The sequence below is a fragment of the Nerophis lumbriciformis genome, linkage group LG35 (genome assembly GCF_033978685.3).
Source record: "Nerophis lumbriciformis linkage group LG35, RoL_Nlum_v2.1, whole genome shotgun sequence".
Lineage (NCBI taxonomy): Eukaryota > Metazoa > Chordata > Actinopteri > Syngnathiformes > Syngnathidae > Nerophis > Nerophis lumbriciformis.
The window spans coordinates 799777-815314 of record NC_084582.2 but is presented as its reverse complement, the minus strand read 5'-3'; the positions used below and the strand labels follow the sequence as shown (position 1 = coordinate 815314).

General features: G+C 40.9%; 1 protein-coding gene across 2 annotated transcripts in view; it reads right to left on the bottom strand.

The window, feature by feature from the left end:
• The window catches only part of sh3rf2 (SH3 domain containing ring finger 2), a 114711-nt gene that overhangs the window by 87245 nt on the left and 11928 nt on the right, over positions 1-15538 (bottom strand). The gene's annotated exons all lie outside the window — the stretch shown is intronic.

Below are 15538 nucleotides of genomic sequence, written 5' to 3'. Positions count from 1 at the left end.
GCCATTTATTGTAAGGATCATTTGAGGCACTGGCTGCTTTTTGCTCATTACCATTGCTTTGTTTTTCCTACATTCATTTCAATTCCATATGGTTTACCTTTATCATTCAGTACAGTTAGTACTTGGAGGTTATTTACTGCTAACAAGGATGTATCATCAGCATATCGTATGTTATGTTGAGACCTCCTATAGATAAACCTGCCATACCCTCAACTTCTCCGCAAAAATTTTCGCTATATAAATTAAACAGACTTGGTGACAATACACAACTTCGTCTTACTCCTTTTTTAATATTAAATGTTTCTGTCGCTCCTCAATCAGTTTTTATGACAGCTGTTTGTTTCCAATACATATTGGAATGATTTGTAGGTCTTTCCAATGTATGCCAATTTCTTACAGACATTCAATCATTTTGGAATGCTTGAATCCATCAAAAAGCTTTGGTATAATCTATAAAGCATAGATACATATCTTGATTGGTCTGTAGTCTACTTGTCGAGAAGTCATTCTCTTCTTCCCTGGAGTTAAGGCCTGGAGTTGTTGCAGAGGGTCGAACCTCTCCGTTCGGTTCCTTACATCATTTATGAATTTATTGTTAACTATGGGTAAGTACATGATGGGGCCTCAATTTCTTCCATGGTGGCTGGCCACAACTCTTTTTTTGTCAAGAACGTGCCCCTTAGATGTGCCACACACTTTAGTGTCCTGCCCTCAAAGCCATTGATTTGAAAACAGTCATCTGTCTTTTCTGCTACTCCAGTCTTCGTGCACTTCAGGGGCGACGTCCCCTATACAGTAATCCTTTAAGACTACTAGTACCCTCTAACTTAGTTTAGCCCATCAGCCGAGATGGTTTACCGTTGTATACCAATCAGTGTGTATTACCGACCACTTGGAGGCATAAGTGAGAGTTGTAGATTTGTGGAGGACCAGTGCTCCTATCCACATTTTGCACTTCCGATCAGATACCGATCTTGTTTTTGCACTTCCGATCCGATACTGACCGATACCGATACTGACCGATACTGGCCTATCCGAGCATGTATTAAAGTTTAAAGTTATTTAGCCTACTTAGTTGTCAGAATCATGTTGAAAAGGGTTTTAGTACTCTTGATAACAACTAGCCAGCTGAATTAGGGGAGTTTGAATAATACACAATGGTTGGTAACAAGAAACTGACCTGTTTATTCAAGGATAAACACAAAATAGACAAAATTATACATGACAAACAGAAATGGCATCATTGAACTAGGGCTGGGCGATATGGCCTTTTTTTAATATTGCGATATTTTAAGGCCATATTGCGATACATGATATATATCTCTCTGCGATGAGGTGGCGACTTGTCCAGGGTGTACCCCGCCTTCCGCCCGATTGTAGCTGAGATAGGCTCCAGCGCCCCCCGCGACCCCAAAGGGAATAAGCGGTAGAAAATGGATGGATGGAAAATGGATATATATCTCGATATTTTGCCTTAGCCTTGAATGAACACTTGATGCATATAATCACAGCAGTATGATGATTCTATGTGTTTTGATTGAGACTTTTATTAGTAGGTTGCACAGTGAAGTACATATTCCGTACAATTGACCACTAAATGGTAACACCCCAATAAGTTTTTCAACTTGTTTAAGTCGGGGTCCACTTAAATTGATTCATGATACAGATATATACTATCAGATATATACTATCATCATAATACAGTCATCACACAAGATAATCACATTGAACCAGTGTGTCAAAAAGACAGCCAAAAGAGTTTGATATGAGAATAAATCTAAAATTAAAATATAGGGTAGAAATGCACCCATTTGCAGGAAATGTAGTCTTGATTTTCAAAATTTTCTTTCAAGGCTTGCATGTCTACATTAAAACATTCTTCTTCATACTGCATTAATATTTGCTACTTTTAAACTTTCATGCAGAGAAGGAAATCACAACTAAAAAAATCAAAAAAAATTTCATACGGTGTTGATGTGGACATTTTTGCCTCGGCATTTTGATGGTGGGTGACGTGTGGCACCGAATGGAGATAAGCGTCTCGACAGACGTCACAATATTTGAACAATGATGACGAAAACTGTTTTCTCTGTCGTGTCGGTGTGTTGTTGTGCGCTTATTTTTTTATTTGATTTTGTGCGTGGCATATAATTGCTATGCGCAGAGGACGCTTGAGCAGTGCGCAATTGCACAGGCGCGCACCTCAGAGGGAACGTTGGTCACACGGCTGCGCTAGCATCACAGCTAACGTTAGCCATGCTGCTACCTCTCTGCTGGTAGAGGGCGTATACGTATGTGACCTATGACGTGACAGTATGTGACGTGTGTAAGAAGGTGCACTTGCTGTCTGTGAGAGGGAGACACAGAAAAGAGTGAGAAGAGCCTGTCGTGTAATGCCAGCAGCTAAAAGCAACTGCGTGAGAATCCAGACCTGTGGATGTGTTGAAGGTGTGCTGGAAAATGCGGAACGGAAATTAGGGAGCAGCAGAAAAGTGGAATGTATTACTTAAATCGGTGCGTTGGAAAACACGGACAGGAGTTTTTTTATAAACTGGATCTGGATCGGCATTTTCCCACGCCTTGCCGATACGCATTTTTTGGCAAATATCGGCGGCCGATCCGATCCAAATATCGGAATGGGACATCCCTAATCCACATCTATCTTAACGAAGACATGTAGCATGACAGGTTTACAAAATGTACTACTCATCACAAGCTACACCATACATCCATCCATCTTCTACAGCTTGTCCCTTATTTATGTATTATTAATGTATTGTAATCTATAGTATTATTATATATTGTTTATAATTAATTATTAATATGCATAAAAGGTTGCTACTAATGTTGCTGACGTATGTATGAAGTAATACGGCATTTAATGTTTTTCGGTGCATAGAGCATGCAGCACTTAGCATATATAAATACACACAATATACTGTACATATACACATTTACATACACACATATACTGAACAACAACACTTTTGTTTTTGCTCACATTTTTCATGAGTTTAACTCGAAAAGCTTAAATGTTTACTGTATACACAAAAGACCTATTCCTCTCAAATATTGTTCACAAATCTGTATTAGTGTGCCGTAGGCTGCCAATGATAAAAGGCCACTCTGAAATGTGCAGTTTTACTTTATTGGAGGACTGGAGGGGTCAGAAAAGCAGTCCGTATCTGGTGTGACAACCATTTTCCTCACACAGTGCAACACATCTCCTTAGTATAGATGATAAAAAAGAATATAGTTTGAACAGTGCAAAATTGTTACTGTTGCATTTGTTTGCATCTTTGCATTTTCTTAAAAAAATAAAGCAAAACAAAAAAAAGACACTGTAGACCAGGGGTGTCTAAAGACCAGCCCGAGGGACATTTTCAGTCAACAGATTGTTTTATATTGATTTGACCATCCACTTATGAAAATTTTATTATTAATCAGCTAAAATATTACATATTATCGATATCACTGGTGGTGTAAATGTCCATGCTTTTGCCTTTCATGGCAGAGGTCATAGGTTCTAATCCCGACCAAGGCCATCTAGTGCAAATGAAACAAAACATTAAAAAGCTAAGACCAAACGGCTCATGCGATTAAATCTGAGGCCACCCCTGAAAGTCTAAAGTGAAAGAAAATGATACATGGGAATCTAAAACACGCGGCTTATAATATAGTATACTGATAAACATTTTAGTTGGTTTTAGCATAGTCAATGCACAAACAGTATGAAAGTGGCTCATCACTAAATCTACATTTTAAATATGGGAATTGTGTTTACTGAAGAATTTCCCCCCGCCATCCCCAACAACTTAAAGTTTCTTTGCTGAGTTTTATAAATCATTTAACTGCTTGCACAAAGGCAAAGCAGTTTTGTGTTTTGCATTGTTTTTCTTTGCTGTGCAGAAATCAACCGAACTGTGATGTTAAAACCTCAATTATGGTACCCTTACACCCCCTGATAGGACTGATGGTAGCGGTAAGTGAGGAATGTAATGTCCGTCAATATTAGAGATCATTAAAATAGGTCATCCTTGTTTAAATGGAATGTTGGTAACCTTTACACGACTGCCTGGAAGGTGATTAGTGTTTTGTCAACATAGTAAAATGTAACCGGGAGCAAGTTGCAAACAGTTCTGAAACTATTCCTCCCCTTCAAAAATAACTAAAATGTATCTATTACTTTGAGACTGTATTCAAGTCAGCCACAGTCAGAGGTCGAGGAAAGGCTTCATCGTGCAAACTGGTTTAAAGAAACCTCATCCTTGGAGACTCAGGATGCAATTTGCCTCAAACAGATGATTTGATAGTTCAGATCACTTTCTGACTGGGATGCGTCACGTAACCTTACACAGCTCCTCAGGCCTGTGCGTGAATAAACCCACTTAGTGGGGAACAAGATCAGAGTTTGAAGCAATCACACACATTCATACATAGCAGAGGGATATGCACAGGTGTTCACTTAAAATGTGGCCTAATACGAAATACTCATCTGTCATGGAGAACATTCTGCAAACGAGTGTCATGTAGAATGACTTCTTGTTCAAAGTATATTGTCACTATTGAGTGAAAATTACAAAAGACGCCAAGTACGGGAATGTCAGAACAATTTAGGACCCACAAAAGGAGGTGTGCCGGAGACAACAACAAGTCAGGTGACTTACGCTGCATTTGAGAAGGCTGGGAAATTGTACTAATGCGGCATTCCAGACTGCTGAGAAGTAGGAAATGTTTTAGTTGAATATTCCAAAAGACAAAATGGTGGCGATGTGATTAAACTCCAAAGTTTGACACAGAAACATCTCAAATAATACACTCTACAAAACATCTGCTGTAACTTTGGAGTGATCGCTACAGAATTTGGTATGTCCTTCAAAGAGACTAATCTGAGCAAGATTGGTTAAAAAAACATGGCTGTCGTCAACCAAAACGTCTTTGCAGGGACACAGGTGGAACTTAGCAACTAATTGGCTGTAAGTCATTGACCATTTGTCTAATGATTATAAAACTTTGAGGATGATTACAGTACAAGCATGCTTGCAGGTATTCCTATTCCACATATGTCATTAGGGAATTAGTTTGGATTAATTGTGGAATCTAGTATCAGCAACAAATAGAAGTATAATTATACAGTGGAACCTCAACTTAAGAGTGGTCCCGACTTAAAGGGGAACATTATCACCAGACCTATGTAAGCGTCAATATATACCTTGATGTTGCAGAAAAAAGACCATATATTTTTTTAACCGATTTCCGAACTCTAAATGGGTGAATTTTGGCAAATTAAACGCCTTTCTATTATTAGCTCTCGGGAAGCAAGCCGCCATTTTCTCAAACACCGAGTCAAATCAGCTCTGTTATTTCCCGTTTTTTCGACTGTTTCCCGTACCTTGGAGACATCATGCCTCGTCGGTGTGTTGTCAGAGGGTGTAACAACACCAACAGGGACGGATTCAAGTTGCACCAGTGGCCCAAAGATGCCAAAGTGGCAAGAAATTGGACGTTTGTTCCGCACACTTTACCGACGAAAGCTATGCTACGACAGAGATGGCAAGAATGTGTGGATATCCTGCGACCAGGCCCGGCCCTAACCAATCTGGCGCCCTAGGCAAGATTTTAGGTGGCGCCCCCCCACATCGGCAGTGAAGTGTATGTACTCACAAGAAACCGAATAGCTTTGTCTTTGACCTTTTTTTTACTTAAAGAAAGCAAATTAACAATCAGAATAGTTAACAAGATAAAAAAAAATATGAATAAATAAATGAATGCAAAAAATAAAAAATGAATATATGAAATACAATATTTTTTACATACATATTGCTTAATTTACATTAATGATGTGCACTTTAACAACTAGGCTTACAACTATACCTAATATATAAAGGGGTGGAAAAGTGACTATTACCTGCAGGGCAAACATTAGCTAACCAGAAGGCAATAACAATGTAAACAAAAAACACCTGCTTAAAAGATCTAATACAAATGTCCCTGAGGAATGTAAGGTGGGAGTACTGTAATTACCTAACGTTACATTATTATTTTCCATAACAATTTAGCCCCCTCCACAATATTAACCCGACGTTAAAACAGAACTAGCTACTTATTGATTAGCAATTGCCGAATCATGTAACATTAGCTTAATGCTAAAAAGCCAGGTTACTATCACATTCTGTAACAGACAAATAATTTCATGTAGGCTAACGTTACCTACCTGCTACCTCTTGTCTTTTTCTCGTTTCTCCTCCTCTTCTTTTCTCTTTTTTCTTCCCTGGGCACCTGACAGTTTTGGCCGTTTTGACATCTTGTGTTGATTTTTTGATGTGGTGACGTACAAAAAGAGTCATGATACGGGAAGGGAGGGGGCGCACGGTGGTGCGGGGGGGGGGGGGGGGGGGTAACAAATAATATTTCTATTATATAGGCTTTACTTTGCATTTTAATTAACGTGGGATTATTTTTTGTATTTAGAAATAATAGTACCAACTTTTTTTTTTTTTTTCTCCAACATTTGTGGCACTGGCGTGGCGCCCCCTGATGGACGGCGCCCTTAGCATTTGCCTATACGGCCTATGCCACGGGCCGGCCCTGCCTGCGACACTCAAAGCAGATGCATTTCCAACGATAAAGTCAAAGAAATCTGCCGCCAGACCCCCATTGAATCTGCCGAAGTGTGTGAGCAACTCAGGGACAAAGGACCTCGGTAGCACGGCAAGCAATGGCGGCAGTTTGATTCCCGCAGACGAGCAAGCTAAACCCCCTGGATGTCTTGGCTCACACCGTCCCTTATGCCACCGAAGATGATCAAGAGAAGAATATCGACCCTAGCTTCCCTGGCCTGCTGACATCAACTCCAAAACTGGACAGATCAGCTTTCAGGAAAAGAGAGCGGATGAGGGTATGTCTACAGAATATATTAATTGATGAAAATTGGGCTGTCTGCACTCTCAAAGTGCATGTTGTTGCCAAATGTATTTCATATGCTGTAAACCTAGTTCATAGTTGTTAGTTTCCTTTAATGCCAAACAAACACATACCAATCGTTGGTTAGAAGGCGATCGCCAAATTCGTCCTCGCTTTCTCCCGTGTCGCTGGCTGTCGTGTCGTTTTCGTCGGTTTCGCTTGCATACGGTTCAAACCGATATGGCTCAATAGCTTCAGTTTCTTCTTCAATTTGGTTTTGGCTACCTGCCTCCACACTACAACCATCCGTTTCAATACATGCGTAATCTGTTGAATCGCTTAAGCCGCTGAAATCCGAGTCTGAATCCGAGCTAATGTCGCTATCGCTTGCTGTTCTTTCCGCCATGTTTGTTTGTGTTGGCATCACTATGTGACGTCACAGGAAAATGGACGGGTGTATATAACAATAGTTAAAATCAGGCACTTTGAAGCTTTTTTAGGGATATTGCGTGATTGGTAAAATTTTGAAAAAAACTTAATAAAATAAGCCACTGGGAACTGATTTTTAATGGTTTTAACCATTCTGAAATTGTGATAATGTTCCCCTTTAAGAGTATTTTGAGATAAGAGCTGTCTCTAAGCTAATTGTTTTATGCTTTTAAGTTGCAAGCAAACTTTTGAGTTACAAACATCCATGCCATTAGTTGACAGAGTAAATGCCACAGAAACCTCATAACAGCTGCCCAAAACATCTGGGGCCGTATTTATCAAGCGTCTTAGAGTGCCATTTTACACTTAAGTCCTGAGAATTTGCTAAATTTAGTCCAACTCTCAAACTTAAGAATAAAAGCTATTTGTCAACGTTCTTAAGTCTAAGAATCCCTCCTACTTTCCACGATAATTAAGAGACCTTCAGAGGTGTCCTAAGTGGTTAGGAGTTGCCAGCGGGGATGGCACTGAGGCGAGAGAGACGTGCGCGAACGTTCAGGGATCGGAAGGATGTCCTGGCTTTGTTTGATGACGAGCAGCTGATCAAACGGTATCGTTTAGACAGAGCGGGTATTATTTTTGTCACAGATTTAATAAAGGGGCGTCATCTCATCAGCAACATCACGCAGCAGAGCTTTCACAGCAGAACTAAAGGTCATCACAATGCTTCGATATCTCGCCAGTTTGGTTTTCTTTTCGATTTCATGTTGATTTCTGCATGTGGCTGCAGTGGGCTAGTATAAACAGAGCCACCCACACCAGTCTGAGATAGGCTCCAGCACCCCCCGCGACCCCAAAGGGAATAAGCGGTAGAAAATAGATGGATGGATGGATGGAAATAAAAGGAAACATTTATTTTAGATTTATTGCCAATATTGTTTGTTTGTTTTCTATCATTTTGTAGTTTATTGTCAAAATATACACTCCCATTGTCCACTTAAATATTTCTAAGATATTTCTTTATTGGTTTCCCTTCCGTGATTGGTCATTTCTATGGACACAGAAATGACGTCACCTAAAATTCTGTTTACGGCACATAGCAATGTCGTAATTCAGCTCTGAGTGTGACACTTAAGATTCAGTCCTACACTTCGCTGAAAGTGTGAGTAAGACGCTTGATAACTAACTTTTAAGTGCAGCTTTCAGCGAAGAATTTCTTTACTCATAATAAGTCAACTCTTAGCAGACTTCTTAGGAGTAATTCTAAGACGCTTGATAAATACGGCCCCTGGTCTTACTCGCTAGCATCAAGTTATAGCTAAAGATGGACATAAGTTTGTTTTTAAAGCATGGGAAGAAAGAAAGTGAGTGTGAAGGACAGTGCTGAGAAGAAATAAAATATGAAGACGCTGTTGATGGTGTGTTTGACAAAGAAGCAGTTTGAAGGAGTGTAATAGTCCACTCTCCAAGGTAAATGCTATATATTATTATATTACTTTAAAAAAAATACTGTAGTTGTTTGTACTACATTCTATTGTATTAATACAATAATTATCTAAAAGTTTGTTTTTCATTTTAAAAGGCATCCATCCATTTTCTACCGCTTATCCCAGGGGTCCCCAAACTACGGCCAGCGGGCCGGATCCAGCCCCCCAGCATCCAAAATCTGTCCCACAGGAAGTCCAAAGTAAATTATCATTATTTATTTTTATTATTATTTTTTTTTCTAATCTATTTTCTACCGCTTGTTACTCTTGGTGTCTCCTAGCCGCTCAGGCAAATCATATTGTTTAAAAATGAATTTTCCCATCGATAACGTGACAGTGTTAAATGTTGATGAACATCAATGTTAATTGATGTTAAATGACTAAACGGATTATAAAGACTATATATATATATATATATATATATATATATATATATATATATATATATATATATATATTAGAGATGCGCGGATAGGCAATTATTTCATCCGCAACCGCATCACAAAAGTCGTCAACCATCCGCCATCACCCGAACCAACATTTTATCAAAACCACACCCGCCCGTTGTTATATATCTAATATAGACGATGCAAGGCATTAGTGAGGTTATAAAGCTTTTGCCTGTTAAAGAAAGGAGACTGATCCAATGCAGCAGAGACATTCAATGCGTGCCACGCATCTCTTGGCCACGCATTCGTGGCTAAGAGATATTAATGCGTGATAATATTATTTATCATTATTATAATATTATTGTCATTTCCATTAAGAAAGTGTTGACTATTGTTGCCAATGCCCTCAGATAGCGCGTTCCTCACACTTTGTGTGCGCTGTTGCAGCAAGCCGAACGAGGCTTTTAAGAAGTTAAAAAAATGTTTTAGAAAGACTAGGCCTATATTTTCGTTAGGTAAAAAAAAAATTCTGAATTTATTTCAATGAATATTAACTTGTTAACGTTATAATGCTCAAATAGGGACGAGGGCAGGGTGCACAGTGAAGCAGTGAACAATTTCGCGACAAAGATGAACCTTTATTGATTGATCTGCAGCCATGACAAAATATCAGACAATCTCCATTGTCAACGACAGGCAGGAAAATAAAGATGAACACATAGCCTATGTTGTAGGCATAGGCTCATACGTTTTTAAGTTGAAATAAAATAATAAATAAAAAATGTGCCTCATAAGCCTTAGGCTGTCAATCACGCGCACAAACTTAAATTATACAATAACATATGTATGTCATCTCTATTTAAACAAAAATAAATTAAATAAATAATAATAATAAATTACCTGCAACTTATTGGCCAAGGCAAATAGCTGAAGGGGAGAAATCAAACCCATCAGACTGCACTTTATCATCAAACTTGAATTATAATGAAAATAGACAAACAAAGCAGGCTAAATAGACTTACATTGTCGCCAATCGGAGATGCGCTTCACTTGAAAGCGAGGCCAAATAATTATTCACACATAGTAGTATATCTCAAATAGAAAAAAAACACAATAAACAACGCAATTGCCTTAATTCCTTTGCATTGTAGTGCGCCCAAACAACATGTAACCATCAAAATTATTTAGCTGACCGAACTCAATATAGGTTAGACATGGGCTTATTTGGTATAGCCTATAGGTAACGTAGACTAATTCGTTTAACATATCCAACCGTATGTCTACTTACGTTTTTTTTTGTTAGCACTATGCAGGAATAAAATGGCATCTACAGTGCCAGGATTCATGCGAGAGCGCCTGGCCTCTAAAATGCGCCCTGCTGCGCTGAAGGAGCGCTCACTTGCGCCACTTGTTGCTGGGACGCGGTGTCTGATGAACAATTGACTGTTTCAAAGAGTGCTGCTCGTTTTCCGTATGTGGGTAACAACATTTAACTATGTATATATATTTCCGAATTGGTTCAACCGCCAACCGCCCGCATCTATTTAAAATCTATTTTTAACCGCCCGACCCGCGGTTTATCCGCGGACTCCGCGGTTGTGTCCGCAAACCGCGCATCTCTAATATATATATATATATATATATATATATATATATATATATATATATATATATATATATATATATATATATATATATATATATATATATACACACACACACACATATACATATACATACATACAGCCTGGCCCCCGGCCAAATTTTTTTAACCCAATGCGGCCCCCCGAGTCAAAAAGTTTGGGGACCCCTGGCTTATCCCTTTCGGAGTCGCAGGGGGTGCTGGAGCCATGTTACATGTTAAAATTGTGCTGTTTTGGGGGAGGTGAGCTCCATTTAAATTGATTTCAATTCATTTCAATAGGCGACATGGATTTAAGATACAAGTGTCTTGACTTAAGAGCCCTGTTACAGAACCAATTAAGGTAGTATTTTTTTGTTAGAAGAAGAAAAAGCGCGCGGATATTACCGTACGTTTCATTTCCTTTGTGTGTTTACATCTGTAAAGACCACAAAATGGCTCCTACTAAGCGACAGGGATCCGGTTCATGAAAAGACGCAATCTCTCCATCCGCACACGGATTACTATTTCACAGCAACTGCCTAAAGACTTTCAAGAAAAGCTGGCTACTTTCCGTGCATATTGTAAAAACAAGATAGCTGAAAAAAAGATCCGGCCAGAGAACATTATCAACATGGACGAGGTTCCACTGACTTTTGATATTCCTGTGAACCGCACTGTGGATACAACGGGAGCACGTACGGTGAATATTCGCACCACAGGGAATGAGAAGTCATCCTTCACTGTGGTTCTAGCTTGCCATGCTAATGGCCAGAAACTTCCACCCATGGTGATATTCAAAAGGAAGACCTTGCCAAAAGAGACCTTTCCAGCCGGCGTCATCATAAAAGCTAACTCGAAGGGATGGATGAAGAAAAGATGAGCGAGTGGTTAAGGTAAGTTTAAGTTTACGTGAAGAGGCCGGGTGGCTTTTTTCACGCAGCTCCGTCCATGTTGATATACGACTCCATGCGCGCCCACATCACGCTGGTTTTTAATATATTATTAAGTTTGACTGACCTATCTGACTGTTTTTTTGACATTCCTTTAGCGCAGTTAGATGCGGCTTATAACACGGGGCGTCTTATAGGTGGACAAAGTTTTGAAATATGCCGTTCATTGAAGGCGCGGCTTATAACCCAGGGCGCCTTATGGTGCGGAAAATACGGTATATAAGTGTTATAATGATGGCAACACATGACGTAAGTGGCTAATTAGCTGTATTAGCCTACTATCAAAATGACTGTCGCAGGCTGATGCAAATCTTTGTTGACAGAAATGTTGAAATGTAATATTCTACACATTTTTACAACATTGGAAAACATTTCTCAGAGGGTGAGATAACTCCTGGAAATGACTTTCTTAGAATAGATGTGTGTGTCCAAGTTAAAGGAAACGGCAGGCTGTCTTCTAATGGATTTAGTACAATCTTTGCAAGATGGGTAATGTTTGCTGTAGTCTGGAACAACATGGCAGCCAATATTACATACAGATAATGTAAATATAAATCAAATAGACAAAGGACATAAGTATGGGACCAAATATGCCTGATTAGCACTACAACAAGTAAATAACATCAACAAAGCTCACCTTTGTGCATTCACGCACAGTACAAAACGTTTGGTGGACAAAATGAGACCAAGGAGTGGCATAAAACACGTCTTTCTGTGGCAGCGTTGGAGAAAGTTATACATGTAAACACAGTCCACACAACGGTTAGCTCATGAGCCGCTGAAATTCGTAGGACAAAACGGCGCTCGCCAAATTCTGTCATCGGTGAAGGATAAACACAAACATATTAAACAGTGGGCTTTCTAACTATTAGGAAGGTTTGTGTCGTGTTTGTCCTTCTACAAAAACCAAATAAAAAAATATATACTTTTACCCCCATCTTTTTTCCATTTTCATACATTTTTGAAAAAGCTCCATGGAGCCACCAGGGCGCCGCTAAAGAGCCGCATGTGGCTCTAGAGCCGCGGGTTGCTGACCTCTGGACTAGACGTATAAGATTTCATGGGATTTAGCGATTAGGAGTGACAGATTGTATAGCATGTTCTATATGTTATAGTTATTTGAATGACTCTTACCATAATATGTTACGTTAACATACCAGTTGGTTATTTATGCCTCATATAACGTACACTTATTCAGCCTGTTGTTCACTATTCTTTATTTATTTTAAATTGCCTTTCAAATGTCTATTCTTGGTGTTGGCTTTTACCAAATACATTTCCCCCAAAAATGCGACTTATACTCAAGTGCGACTTATGTGTTTTTTCCCTTCTTTATGATGCGTTTTCGGCCGGTGCGACTTATACTCCGGAGCGACTTATACTCCGAAAAATATGGTATATTTGAGCTCATTTAATTTCTTTTACTTATTTCCTCTGTGTATTTAATTTATATTTCTCATGACACCCTATTTGTAATATTGGCTGCATTTTATATATATACTATACTCTCGGCAGGGTCCTTGAGGGTGCATGGGAGTTTGCCCAACCAGTCTACATGTGCTTTGTGGACTTGGAGAAGGCATTCGACCGTGTCCCTCGGGAAGTCCTGTGGGGAGTGCTCAGAGAGTATGGGGTAACGGACTGTCTTATTGTGGCAGTCCGCTCCCTGTATGATCAGTGTCAGAGATTGGTCCGCATTGCCGGCAGTAAGTCGGACACGTTTCCAGTGAAGGTTGGACTCCGCCAAGGCTGCCCTTTGTCACCGATTCTGTTCATAACCTTTATGGACAGAATTTCTAGGCGCAGTCAGGGCGTTGAGGGGATCTGGTTTGGTGGCTGCAGGATTAGGTCTCTGCTATTTGCAGATGATGTGGTCCTGATGGCTTCCTCCGGCCAAGATCTTCAGCTCTCACTGGATCGGTTCGCAGCCGAGTGTGAAGCGACTGGGATGGGAATCAGCACCTCCAAGTCCGAGTCCATGGTTCTCTCCCGGAAAAGGGTGGAGTGCCATCTCCGGGTTGGGGAGGTGATCGTGCCCCAAGTGGAGGAGTTCAAGTACCTCGGAGTCTTGTTCACGAGTGAGGGAAGAGTGGATCGTGAGATCGACAGGCGGATCGGTGCGGCGTCTTCAGTAATGCGGACGCTGTATCGATCCGTTGTGGTGAAGAAGGAGCTGAGCCGGAAGGCAAAGCTCTCGATTTACCGGTCGATCTACGTTCCCATCCTCACCTATGGTCATGAGCTTTGGGTCATGACCGAAAGGACAAGATCACGGGTACAAGCGGCCGAAATGAGTTTCCTCCGCCGAGTGGCGGGGCTCTCCCTTAGAGATAGGGTGAGAAGCTCTGTCATTCTGGGGGAGCTCAAAGTAAAGCCGCTGCTCCTCCACATCGAGAGGAGCCAGATAAGGTGGTTCGGGCATCTGGTCAGGATGCCACCTGAACGCCTCCCTAGGAAGGTGTTTCGGGCACGTCCGACCGGTAGGAGGCCACGGGGAAGACCCAGGACACGCTGGGAAGACCATCTCTCCCGGCTGGCCTGGGAACGCCTCGGGGTCCCCCGGGAGGAGCTGGACGAAGTGGCTGGGGAGAGGGAAGTCTGGGCTTCCCTGCTTAAGCTGCTGCTCCCGCGACCCGACCTCGGATAAGCGGAAGAAGATGGATGGATGGATGGATGGATGGGCTGCATTTTAGAAGAAGACAGCCTGCCGTTTTCTTGGACACGCACGTCTATTTCTTTAGCCATTCTTTTTTTTTTTTTTGTCCTGTCCAGCTTCTCAGGCAAATCATATTGTTTATGTAGATGCCCATATCGGCTGTACAAATTTACTTTACAAAAGAGAAGTGTGGGATACTTCTCTTGTTGCCTTATTTGTATTTGACTTTATTAAATGTATTTATATTATCATTTGGTGCAGCAGCTGGGCCGGAGCACCTTTAGCCATTCTAGGCCAGTAATTTCCAGGAGTTATCTCTCCCTTTTACTAATGTATCTTTCCAATGTTGTAAAAATGTGTCTCATTTTGTTCAAACTACAAGTATTCACAAAGTACACAGAACAAGAATTATGATGAACATCTTGAACCCTTTTTTCTTTATTGAGACAAAGATTATTTATGTATTTAATGTTTGTTTGCTTACTAAGGTATATTATTTATTTGTTCACTGTTCTGTTACAGAGAACAAGGAAATTGGATAAAATTGCCATGGTATGAAAATGGGTAGGGATTAGAGATGCGCGGTTTGCGGGCACAACCGCGGAGTCCGCGGATTATCCGCGGATCGGGCGGATGAAATTTAAAAAAATTAGATTTTATCCGCGGGTCGGGTCGGGTCGGGTCGGGCGGTTGAAATAAAAAAAAATTAGATTTTAAATAGATTCAGGCGGGTGGCAGTTAAACCAATTGGGAAATATATATACATAGTTAAATGTTGTTACCCACATACGAAAAACGAGCAGGCACCTGCTGCATATGCCACAACAGAAGAAAAAAAAAAAAAGAGATGGACACTTTTACGGAGCGGAGAAGGCCCCCGACGCCTCGCCGGGGGCCCCACCGGGAGCCGTAGCTGAGGTGATCCGCGAGAAGGGCCCGACGCACATCCAGGGTCACCACCGCGCCCACCGCACCGACACCCCGCCTCGTCCGCCTTCGCCGCGGCCGGCGTCACGCGCAGCAGGTAAGCAGCTTACCTGCCCGCCACCCCTGTTGCCGGGGGCGCGTAACAGGGGTCACTCCGCGCGCAGTGCGCTCAC